This window comes from Rhododendron vialii, chromosome 13a, assembly GCF_030253575.1.
Source record: "Rhododendron vialii isolate Sample 1 chromosome 13a, ASM3025357v1".
Taxonomy (NCBI): Eukaryota; Viridiplantae; Streptophyta; class Magnoliopsida; order Ericales; family Ericaceae; genus Rhododendron; species Rhododendron vialii.
Genome location: NC_080569.1, coordinates 22,411,442 through 22,424,054, shown reverse-complemented (window position 1 = coordinate 22,424,054; position 12,613 = coordinate 22,411,442). Strand labels below are relative to the sequence as shown.

Sequence of the window (12,613 nt, the reverse complement as noted above, 5' to 3'; positions counted from 1 at the left end):
GACAAAAAACTTTTGGTTTAATACATCATCTTGAAATTTTGAAATACATAATACTAGTGCTAAAATTTCTTTTTTAATAGTACTATAATTGCTTTGTGCTTTATTCCAAAGACCAGAATGAAAGCGAACAATTTGTTCAGGGGAACTGGGATGGATTTTTTGGAGAAGTATGCCATCGTAACCAATGTCGGAGGCATCAGTTTGAATGATTTTAAATGAATTAATCGTAGGAATTCCTAGGCATGGTAATGACTTGACGTATTTTTTGACTTGTTGGACTATAGAAGTATGTAGGGGTGACCAAGGGGGGGATTGTCTTTTAATCTTTCAAACAGGGGTTGACATGTTTTTCTAAGATCTTTATAAAATTCTGCTATATAATTTAATGATCCTAAAAATCTTTGCAATTGATTTTTGTCAGTAATTTCATCAGGAAATTTATCAGCAAATTGAATTGCTCTACTGATTTGTACTATGGTTGATTGGTGAATATCATATCCTAAAAATTTTATCTTTGTCTGAAATAATTTAATTTTGGGAGCTGAGATGACTAATCCATTTTGTTTGATAATTTCAATAAAAGATTTTAAATGTTTCCAATGTTCATCAATTGAATTTGAAAAGATAAGGACATCATCTATGTAGACTATAATAAAATGACTAAATTGATTAAATATTTCATTCATTATGTTCTGAAATTCACTAGGAGCATTTTTTAATCCAAAAGGCATCACATTCCATTCGTAATGTCCAAATGGGGTAGTGAAAGTTGTTTTATACCTGTCAGTAGGGTGTAGTTGGATCTGCCAGAATCCGCTCTTTAAAACAAATTTTGAGAAGATAACTGCATTACTTAATCTGTTGATTCGATCTTTTTTATTAGGAATTGGGTATCTAATCCATTCTAATACTGTGTTTAATGGTTTGTAGTTTATGACTAATCTTGGCACACCTCTTTCTTTTTCTGCATTTTTATTGACATAGAAAGCCGGACATGACCATGGTGATTTACTTTTTCTAATAATATTATTATTAAGCAGTTCATTAATTTCTTTTTTACAGGTTTCCATTACTTCGGGGTTCATTTGAATGGGTCTAGATTTTGTAGGGATTTGATTTTCATTGAATTTTTTTATATATGGTAAAGTTGCTATATGTTTTTTCCTACGCCAAAAGGCACTGAAAAGACTAGAACAAACTTCTTTTTCTAGTTTTTTTGTAAATGTTTTAATCTGTTGATTAAGAAATTCATTAGTAAGTTGCTCTTCAATTCTTTTATATTTAATTTCATTTTGCAAAAATTTTAATTGGTTTGTTTTTTGACTTATTTTATTAATCAATGGAAATATAGGATTTTTTAATTGTCTTAGTTCTCTATATTCTAATTGTGTCAAGAATTTAAAAGTTACTTGTTGACCAAAAGGTTGAGTGGTAATTCTTTCTTCACTAGTTGTAAAAGGATAAAGTAAACAGATAAATGGTGTTCCTAAAATTACTCTGTCAGTCAGATCTTATACTAACACAAAAGAAGTCCTGAAACAAATCTTATCTTGACAAATATGTACTTTGAGTAATTTATAATTAATTTGCATTTTACTGCCGTTTGCAGAGTTTAGTTGTTCAGTCGTTTTATGGAAATACATGGTAGGAACCAATCCTACTTGGATACAATTTAGGTCCGCACCTGTATCAATAAGAGCATCAATTTCTATTTTGAAATCATTAACTATTAATTGAACTTTAGTATTCCATTTTTGATAGTGATCCTGGTAGTTAATATTCTGAACAGATAACTGATTATCAGGTTCTTTTTTCAATTTGGCAATGTCTTTTTTAATAAGATTGACTTTTTGTTTGAGGTTCTGTACAGTAGCCTCTTTAATATTTTGACTTTGATTTGGTTTAATAGTGGATTGAGAAGATATGCTATTGGGGTAAGAATTCTTTTCCCTTTTTGTAACTGTCGTAATAGTTTTAGCCTTTTTATAATATTTTTCTAAGTAATTGAAAAAATAGATTTCAGTACTTATTTCATTCATGAAGTTTTCCCATTGAGCAATTATTTTGGCTTGTTTGAATTGTGAATATTTATTAGCATAGTCTTTTCTTTTTTGTTTATTTTTCTTTAACTTAAATTCTTTGTATAATTTATCAAAATCAATTTCAAAATCTTTATGTAAAACATGTAAACTTGGGTCAACTTCTTCAAAATCTGTTTGAGTTGGAGACCCTTGGGAGGTGTCTTCATCTTCAAATTTTGACTGTGTAGAATAACAGGGTTTACTAATTTGTGAACTTGACTCAACACCTTTTAATTTAATGCTAGGATCAAGCAAATTTTTGTCTTTTCTAGGCATGGTGACTGATCTGTCAATAGCAACTGAGCTATTTGACCTACTTAATTCTCTGATTCTCAGAGGAGGGTTTGTTCTTTGTTGATCAAAACTTATCCTAACCGTACCATCTAGGTATTGTTGAATATAATCTAGATCAATTGTGTCATTCTGGAGTTTCTGTGGGAAACTCTCATTTTCACTAAGCCAACTGGCTGGTAACTGGATATCATTCCAGGAGATGGTTTTGGGTACTTGAATATTGGCGTTTGTGCAACTTTGAATAGGACAGTTTTGTCTTTTGGACTTTTGACTAATGCATGAATGTTCAAATTAGTTTTCATACATTTGTAATAAAGATGGTAAATTAATGCAATTGATTGACTTCCTTCAAGCATTTGGGTGATTGCTCCAGCAGTTTGAATATTTAATGTTAATGTTTTTAGAATATTTTTGTCATTTAAACTAAGGGGTAAATCGGGGTAACAGTTAAAATAAACTGGACCATTATGTAGACTTGACTCCATTAGTCCTAACAGACTGTCACTATAAACTGTGAATCTGCTGTCTCGCAAAGACAACAGAGCTGAGGAATTTAATCCTTTTCTGGTAAGTGGTTTAACTGCTATTTGTATTAATCCTACATGAATATATTTATATCCTCTTTCGAGGTGTCGTTTGACTGAATGTTGACTGAGAAGAGAACATCTTTCTTCTTGCTTAGTAATAGCATAAACATGCTCTGCAGTTTTGCTACTTGATCAGTACGAAAAGTATCATCTAAAAAGCTTGACTTGTAAATTTCTTTTACTGGAATTTTGGGAATATTCCAATTATTTAATCTTGTATCTAAATCATGGTATTCATGTTCTTCTTGATTGACTATATCCGTTAACTCAGATAAAGAAGCCATTGAAGAACTGGCTGAAGAACTACACTTAAATAATCTATTCATTGTGTTTAATCCTACAGATTCTTCTTTTAATATTTTAACCCTAAAGATTTTTCCATCAATATTTTAATCCTAAATTATCATGATAAACACATACCTTGCATAACACATACCCTAAGTTCCACGTCCTACCCCATTCATTGCCCTACCCTGGGACTTACTTTGGGGAAACCCAGACGACTTTCAGGTGGCCAGAGGACAAGGTGGTCGACCGATGATAACCGAATTAAAATACTAACTAAAATTTCAACAGGATAAAAATATTAAATGAAAACTAAGCAGGAGTAAAAACAACTTACAAATTACTTGAGTTTAATTCTTCAACAATTTCCTACTTGGCTCTAATACCATGAGGGGGCGGAAGGAGGGATACAGTGAAGAACATGGGTTTATCAGAGTAACAGGTGTGTCGGTGAAGGGAGGAGGGAGTAAAAACACAGTTATAGCAATGATTATAAATAGTAAAAGTAGTAAAAGTATGAACAGTAGTTGATTCCAATTATGAACAGTAAGTGAATAGTAAAATTTGTGGATGAATAGTGAATGAATAGTAAATGAATAATAAGCTGATGAATAGTAACTTCGTGGATGAATAGTACTTATGAATAGTAACAAATAGTAAATGCAGTTTACTGGTAAATTTAATACGCGTGTGTGTGTGTGTATATATATATATATATATCACTCGGGATCCAATGAGGGATCCCGCACGGCCTTACCGTGCGGGACTCCCCTTTTCCGATCGAATTGCGACGATCCGAGCCGCTCAAAATATGCTAAATATGATTTTGAGGGTAACCCGCGAGAAATCAGCAAAACAAATAATCAGGAAGGGCTTGATCCGAACAGTTTTTTACTGAACGTTTCAATAAAAAACCTTTCGGATGAAGCCCTTCCGGATCATTTTTTTTTTTGATTTCTCGCTAGTACCCTTAAAATCACGTTCTGATCACTTTGAGCGGCTCAGATCGTTGCAATTCGATCTGGAAAGGGGAGTCCCGCACGATAAGGCCGTGCGGGATCCCTTAGGAGATCCGGACCTAGTCCCCTTCTTATAAGGACTACCTTATTTTAATAAAATGCGGACCTTCATTTTCCGATCAAATTTTGATGATCCGAGCCGCTTAATGTGTTCAGAACGTGATTTTTAGGGTATCCGCGAGAAATCAGCAAAAAAAAAGACCGGGAAGGGCTTCATCCGAGCAGTTTTTGTTTGTTTTTTATCTAATGGTTCAAATAAAAATTGCTTAAATCAAGCTCTTTCCGGTCATTTTTTTTGCCAATTTCTCGCGGGTACCCTTAAAATCACGTTCTGATCACATTTAGCGGCTCGGATCATCGATATCAGATCGGGAAAGGCGAGAAATGGGAGGTTCGCATATAAGGCCCTTATTTTGAGGTCCCTACTTGAAGATTTCTGTATATATATATATATATATATATATATATATATATATATATATCACCACGGATCAAGTGAGGGATCCCTCACTTTGTTAAAATGCAGAACTTTCATTTTCCGATCAAATTTTGAAAATCCGAACCGTTCAATGTGTGCAGAACATGATTTTAAGGGTACCCGCGATAAATCAACAAAAAAAATGACCGGAAAGGGCTTCATCCAAGCAGTTTTTTTTGAACCGTTCAATGAAAACTGCTCAGATGAAGCTCTTCCCGATCATTTTTTTTGCTGATTTCTCGCGGGGACCCTTAAAATCACGTTCTGATCACTTTGAGCGGCTCGAATCATCGAAATTCAATCGAGAAGGGGAGTCCCGCATTTTATATCCCTCACCGAAACCTGACTGATAATATACACAGTCAATCTCAAATGAGTGAGTCATTATTTTAGTTAAAATGCGGACCTCCTCATTTCTCCCATTTTTCGATCCAATTTCGATGATCCGAGCTGCTCAATGTGTTCAGAAAGTGATTTTAAGGGTACCCGCCAGAAATCGGCAAAAAAAATGACCTGGAAGGGCTTCATCGGAGCAGTTTTTGTTTGAACTGTTCGATAAAAAACAAACAAAAACTGCTCGGATGAAGCCCTTCCCGGTCATTTTTTTTTTCTGATTTCTCGCGAGTATCCTTAATATCACGTTCTGAACATATTGAGCGACTCGGATCATAGAAATTCAATCGAAAAAGGGAGGTCCGCATTTTATTAAAATGAGGTGGTTCTTACGGGAGACGGATTGTGTGTGTGTGTGTATATATGTAAGTCCCCTTCTTATAAGGACCTCCTTATTTTTAAAAAAATGCGGACCTCCCTTTTCCGATCGAATTTCGATGATCCGAACCGCTCAATGTGTTCAGAAAGTGATTTTAAGGGTATCCGCGAGGAATCAGCAAAAAAAAAAGACCGGGAAGGGCTTCATCCGAGCAGTTTTTGTTTGTTTTTTATCGAACAGTTCAAATAAAAATTGCTCAAATCAAGCCCTTACCGGTCACTTTTTTTGCCGATTTCTAGCAAGTTCTTTTAAAATCATGTTCTGAACACATTGAGCGGCTCGGATCATCGAAATTCGATCAGGAAAGGCGAAAAATGGGGAGGTCCGCATATAAGGTCCTTATTTTAAGGTCGGTAGGGACGTCTTTATTTTTGCAAAATGCGGACTTCTCGTTTAAACCGTTGGATCTCATCCAACGGCTGTGATAAAAAGGAACAAACTCACGGGTTAAAAGAGACATGGGTCGGGTAAAAAATGTGTCCGCGAGTCATCCGGGCTTTGCAGCCGGATCTAACAAAACCCCCAAATCCCCTCATTTGGCATTGTTCAACACGGACGAAGAGAGAGAAGAACAAGGGAGACGACGAACGACGAACTTCGAAGACGACCGAAGCCAACTGTATATCGATCGATCGAAGAAGAGGACGACACACAATCACAAGGTCTCTCTCTCGATCGATCTCTCGATTTTCCCCAGAAACCCTAACTCGATTTTTTTCTTCTCCCGTAATGCAAAATACACGAACCTCTCTCTCGATCTGATGAAGGAGAACACGAAAGATCACCAGATTAGGGCTCCATTTGAAGGTATCTTAGTCTCTCGGTTTAGATCTTCTTCTCTTTTTTTTTCTTTTTTTTTTCTTTTTTTCAGAAAATGTAACTCGAAAAAAAAAATAACAGAGTTGTAAAATACCCATTTGTTGAGGCTTGTTATCTCTTTTTGGATCTTCACACTCTCTCTCGATCTCTGTAATTTTTTTTTTCCAAAAAATGTAACTTGAAAAAAAAAAAAAGAGTTGTAAATCAAAAACATAGGCTATAGGATCCCTCGTCATTTTGATATGTAGATGCCTCTTCATTTTGATGTCTCATCCTTGGTTTACAACTTTCTTGAAAGGAAATGTGTTGAGATCGATTCAATGGTAAATCCTTTGTTGATAAGATTGTTGTTGATAGTCCAATCCTTCCACTCTTTGTGTTCTTGCCGTCCATAAGCTAGTTTTATTTACCCAAGGAATTTGTGCCTGTTAAAGTAGTTTAGTACCTTCAATATGGCCTATAAATGGAGGGTTAATTGGGTATTGTGGCCGCAAATGAAGCATGCCTTCCTGACAAGATGTGTTACCTTTGCTTTCTCTAGCAGTAGAAATGAAAGAGAGCTATTGTATAATTTAAGCAAAATAGTTTCAGAAATAACAGGTACAAAACAACCTGACACAGCTAAGTAGAAGTGCTGGCCATTTGAAGTCCTTTGTGTCCCTGCTAGAAAGAGATAGCTTTGAGACTGTAACTTTGACGAAACATGACAAAAAATTGGTCATAATGTTCCTAGAATGTGTTTTTTTTATTTTTTAAAGTTGTCTGATATATAATGCTCTATTTAATGGAACGTTCACCGGTCACAAAGGTATATTTTAACAGTGAATTTTATATTAGTTAACCCTTACGGTTCCACAATATAGGGGATGTGGCATACCACGTTCCCGTTCTTGTTTCCCAAGTGAAACAATCCATGTTGTAGGTAACACAGAATTTGAAGTTTTGGTTTTAAGCTTCAAGCAGGTGCGTTTGGCGCTAAATCTTGAATGACATTTTAATCTTTGGAACTGCTGCACTTTTTTTACCCATGCAATCAAGTCTTTTATGCAAATAGGAGTATGTTTACTACTAATGTGGAACCATTTTTTGCAATATTTGGGAGACATTTGAAGCCAAAATATCTTCAAGCACTACGGGAAGTTCTAAAAATCAAAACTATCTCAAGTATAAGAACAGGACATGCCACTGTGGGAAAAGGGTTGCGGTGAAAAAATCTGAATCCGAAAAAAATCCAGGAAGGCTATATTATCGTTGTGAACTTGAGGTTAAGCAAGGTGGCTGCCATGATTAGGACTGGTGCAACCCCATCAATATGCATAACCAATTACAAGTTCCAACATCTACACGTGCACCTAATGACAATGTGGTGGAGTTGGTACCACCGGTGCAAGAGTTCGAAAGGAAGGCAACAAACACGAACTTCATAACTGTTGTAAGCTTGATATTTTCTGGAATAGCTCTTGTAATGGCCGTGGCAGCTATAATGAAGTCTTAAGCTTGTTGGGAAGGGTTGTGTTCGCATTTGTAAGACACCGAATGTAAGGACTCTCACCTAGATAATACGATTATGACTAGGTATTATGGTATAATGAATAAGTTAGTCATTTTACTAATCTTTTTAAGAAGATTTCGGTCACTCGTTGACTTAAGGGTCATAGAAATGACTTGTCTTGACGATTCGACGGTACCTTCCAGGCAACCTTGCGGATAGCCTAGAGGTGATTTTCAAACGATTTAAATTGAACTAGTTCAAGGATTCAGTATCGGAGGTAGAACGTCGCCCGATTCTGGCTGACATTGCGTATCGACTACGAATTAGGCCGCAGGCACGTTTCGAAGTCGAGAGGCCTGCTGGATTAAAATTTCAAAGTTTTGGATTTTTCCTTAGAATTCCGAGAGTAGGACGATTCTTAAAATTTTCTAATTAGTCTATGGTACGAATTTGGTATTTTTCTGAGATCGAATTCCGGACAGTTTTCGTAGGCGCGCGCGCCTACACACCGAGTTTTTTTTTTCCTCTTTTGCATGGACCGGTGGCATGGATGATTCAACAAAATGTCCAAATCAAGGACACTTGTCTCAGTCCACCAACTTCTCCCTTGCCTATAAATAGGCTTGACTTGCTTGACTTGTGTTGTTCTTTTTCAAACCAAAACAAAACACATATATAGAGAGAGAGAGGGAGAGAGAGAGAGGTCCGAGAGTGAGAGAGAGAGAGAGCTTAGGTACAGTTTATCTTTTCTGTTTTTTTTATCTTATTTTGTTGAATCTTAGCTGATTTGGTTTGCATGCAAGCCAAAAGGGATGCTAAGACATGTTGTAATTCTAGGACAGATTTTCTGAGCTTCAGTTTCTGCCATTTTTGACTCTTTTAAGCTACGAATTGTTACTGGGTTCCTTCAAGTAAGTTGTAGATCTTTTTGTTGGGAAGATTTAGCCACTGGAATCAACTGAAACGGATTTAAAATGAATTAGTTATGAATTTTTTTCTGCAAGCTGTCCAGTGTAGGACGAATCTGGAAATTTCTCTTTTGTTTTGAGATTTATGCTTTTGTTTTGTAAAGAGAGTCACTATATTATTTTTTCTAGAGTTGCATCTATGGATTAGTTAACTTTGGGATCTAGTATTACTTTGATTGGATTAAAAATGAGTGAGTTATGCTCTTTTTGTTAAAAGGTGGCAATTTCTCCTATTTTGAGTAGTTCGTAGTCATTTTTGTGAAATTTTGTATTATGAACTAATTTTTCTCCGAATTTTTATGAATTAATTGAACATTTACTTTTAAGATCAGAACCTAAATTTTAGTTTTTAGTCTCAAATAAATTATGATATTACTTTTGGTTAAGCCGTTATGCTGTCGGTTTTAAAACTAGTCTAGCATTTTATTATATGTATACAAATTTCTTGTGACTTTGCATGTCTTATTCTTTTCTTTATATTGAGTTGTATTTTGAATTTTTAAGTTGATTACTTAAGTCGGGTGCATCGTTTGGCGATAAATGGACGTTTGATACCAAGAACGAACCCCGACACCTCCTATCGACTGAATAAGTTTTCTATTATCCTAAAATCATGCATGCACAAGATTTGACATAGTGTGACATGTACCAAAGTGTTTACAAAAAAAAAAAGAGAAAGAGTTTAAATTACTATTTTGCCCATAGGGCCATTTTGTGCCTAAACTACCATTTTCTTGTACTAACCGGTGAAGTTAATCTTTTATGTTAATTTTCTTTGAGTTTTTACTTTTGGATCAGATTTTCATTAATTTAAATTTTAAGTTGATTAAAATAGTTTGAGTCTCCTATATTAAAGGTTAATAGACTATTTTACTCTTTGAGAAGTAATTATGTTTCTATACTTATTCTATTGACTAATTTCTCTTCTTTTGACTTTTAACATCTTAGTTGGTCGATGTTTGACTTTGGTCTTACTTTATGTTTAGGTTCGGGTGTGCGAGGGTGAACCAGTAGGACACGTCTAGCCTTAGCTGCATCGGCAGGACGAGAGGTGAAACATGCACTATCTTTGTCATACTTTGTTTTAATGCCTAAATCGCCTTTGCATGTTATAATGAAAAAGGAATTTCTTATGACATAATGATGAAAAGGAACATATAATTTTCTTGTCGATGCATCTGAACATGTGTCCCTACTTGAGGACGGTAAAAAGACAAAGTGGAATTGGAGTAATAAGGTTGGAGGATATTGATCAGATATCCTGATGGTTTGACGTCATTTCCTTTTATGTAGAGGTAGCTCCTCTAGATTTCTGATTGAAACTTGTTCATGGAAGATGTATGAAATCGACGAACAGAGAGGATAATATGATATCTTGAATATCTTGAAGGTTTTCTACTTAAAGCTAGAAATGATAAGATTTCATTTTACCGATTTAATTTGGTTTGATCAATCCATGACATAACAAGGATGGAAGAAAGAACTTGTTGTTTCTCAAGAAGTTTTTCAAGTTAAACTTTGAATTCGATGTGTCATGTTTCACACGAGCTTTAGCTTATGAATTTTCAAAATAACTCTTTTCAGGTCAACAGCAGTAGATGGACTAATCTTCGCCTAAAGTGGAAGTTCTTTTGTTGTATATATGCTCATATGTGCCGTTGTCATTAAGATCTGTTATATAGGATAGTTTTTGGTTAGCCGGTTTGTCCAGGTCTATGATGACTTAAGCTGTGTAATCTATGTACTCGTATGACTTTTTGCATCCGCACGCTAGAACTCTGGATAGTTTGCAATATGAAAGTTAGTAACTTCAAAAAAAAAAAAATGCCACATTTATAATCGCAAATCTTAAGTCCTTTGCCAACTAGTATGAAGGGGTTTTAAATAAATCTTCTCTTAACTGTTCACAACTTTAGACCTAGGGTGACTTAATCTCATTGGTCGGTCATTGACCCATGTCTCATCGGGTTGGGTCGTGACACCGAATGGGATCTTTGTTGTATTTAATGTACATTATGTTAAGAATTGAAATTTGTTTGTAGATTTTATTTCTTTTGGTAAGGGAATGAGAATATTGTGAGTACCTGAATGTGAAGAAGAGCTATGTTTGTCAATTGATTTATGATTAGGCATATACTTAAAGGATGTGAACAAGAGCTCTATTTTTTTGTGAATGAATGAAATTGAACTGGTTTTGCTCATTGTGTATTTTTGTAGCATTTTTCTAGTTAACAAACACTACTATACTTTATTGTCTTTTTTCTCTTTTTCCTTGTGTCTCAGACTCTTAGTATAAGTCCATAAAGCATCTGATTCCTAACCAAAAAACTAGAGAAGTTTTGGCCATTTTTTGAATTTCCCCATCAGTGGCAGTGGAATCAAGAACCATACTTTCAAGAAATCTATCAACCAGTTCAGGACAATCTTTTTAGGAGTTTTTTTTTTTGGTAACTTAACCATTTCATTGCACGCAAACAAAACCAAACATAAGGCATATAGCCTTTACAAGCAGTCAGGCCAAAAAGGCCAAAGCAAAACAAAGCAACATAAGAAAGCAAACAATGCTACAAGAAGCAAAACAATACTCAACTCCTATGCAAGACTAACTCGAAGCCAGAATACTGGAATGCACATTCCAGCTCCTAACCAGCAGTCTATTCTCATCTTTTTGGGAGTTGAATGGTCTGGATCAACAAGACCAGTGAATACGTACACTTCATGGTGTTGGTACGAAAAGTGAGGAGTTTGAAGGCCTGTTTGTTCATTACTTGACCTCTCATTTTCTGCTTTCTAAAGAGAAGCAATCTGGACTTAATTTTGTTCATTACTTCACAAATTCCAAAAGTGCACCAATCTGGACTTAATTTTGTCCAGTGCTGAGTTCTCACAAAGTTGTCACTAACTTTCAACAATACAAAAACACAAACCAGAGTACGAGCACAATACATCCCATACATAAGAAAAAAACATAGCTCTACTTCCAAACAAGCACTAATCCGAACAGTTCCAAACAAGCAGATAACATTCAACGGGACACAACGAAAGTACTATCAACTCAAATAGTCATCAGTAGCACAAGGACTAGAAGTAGAAAGAACTCAGGACTTCCAAGAGCAAAGCTGTACTACTTGAGGCCCAATTTACAGTAGTAATACACGACAGAATAGCAACTTAGCAACATAACAGAAGCAGCAGATTGCTGCCATAGGCTATACCATCTTGGCTTGAATCACCCATAACAGGAAGTACAAAATAGAACAGCAGTAGCCGTGGAATAGAAGCCACAGATGGGGCCGTTGCCATATCAGTAGCAGCAACAGATGAAACAAAGCAGTAGATTTGTGGGATACAGTAACATCCCAGCTTGGCAGAAGCAACAAGCAATCATAACTTGAGGAGTGGACTACTATGAATAGCTAGGGACATGCCCCCTAGAAAAGCATAAACTTTCCAAGGGACAACCCCCCAAGGATAGGTCAAAACCAAGTAAAATCTGCTAAGAGATACGAAAGCTATTAATCAGCTACAAAAATCAACAACATTGTATCTAACTACTTGAATTGCAGCAGCAAACAACAACAACAGACAACATCAGCAGCAGAACAGAACAGACCAGTTATACTGTACAGCTAAAACAAGGCTAATACAGGAACTAATCTGTGCAGAAAAGCTCTAAAAGCAAGTAACTGAGATAAATGACATGAACGCCACACTAATTGAGAAACCAATGCAACAGCAGCTGTACAAATTCACTAGGGACTTCAATATCCTAAACAATGCTTGTAGTAGTAAGCAACTACAGATCAGATCAGATCAGC

At 35.6% G+C, this 12,613-nt stretch overlaps 1 protein-coding gene across 1 annotated transcript in view; it reads right to left on the bottom strand.

The window, feature by feature from the left end:
- The window catches only part of LOC131313999 (uncharacterized), a 32,782-nt gene that overhangs the window by 15,274 nt on the left and 4,895 nt on the right, over nucleotides 1-12,613 (bottom strand). The window lies entirely within an intron of this gene.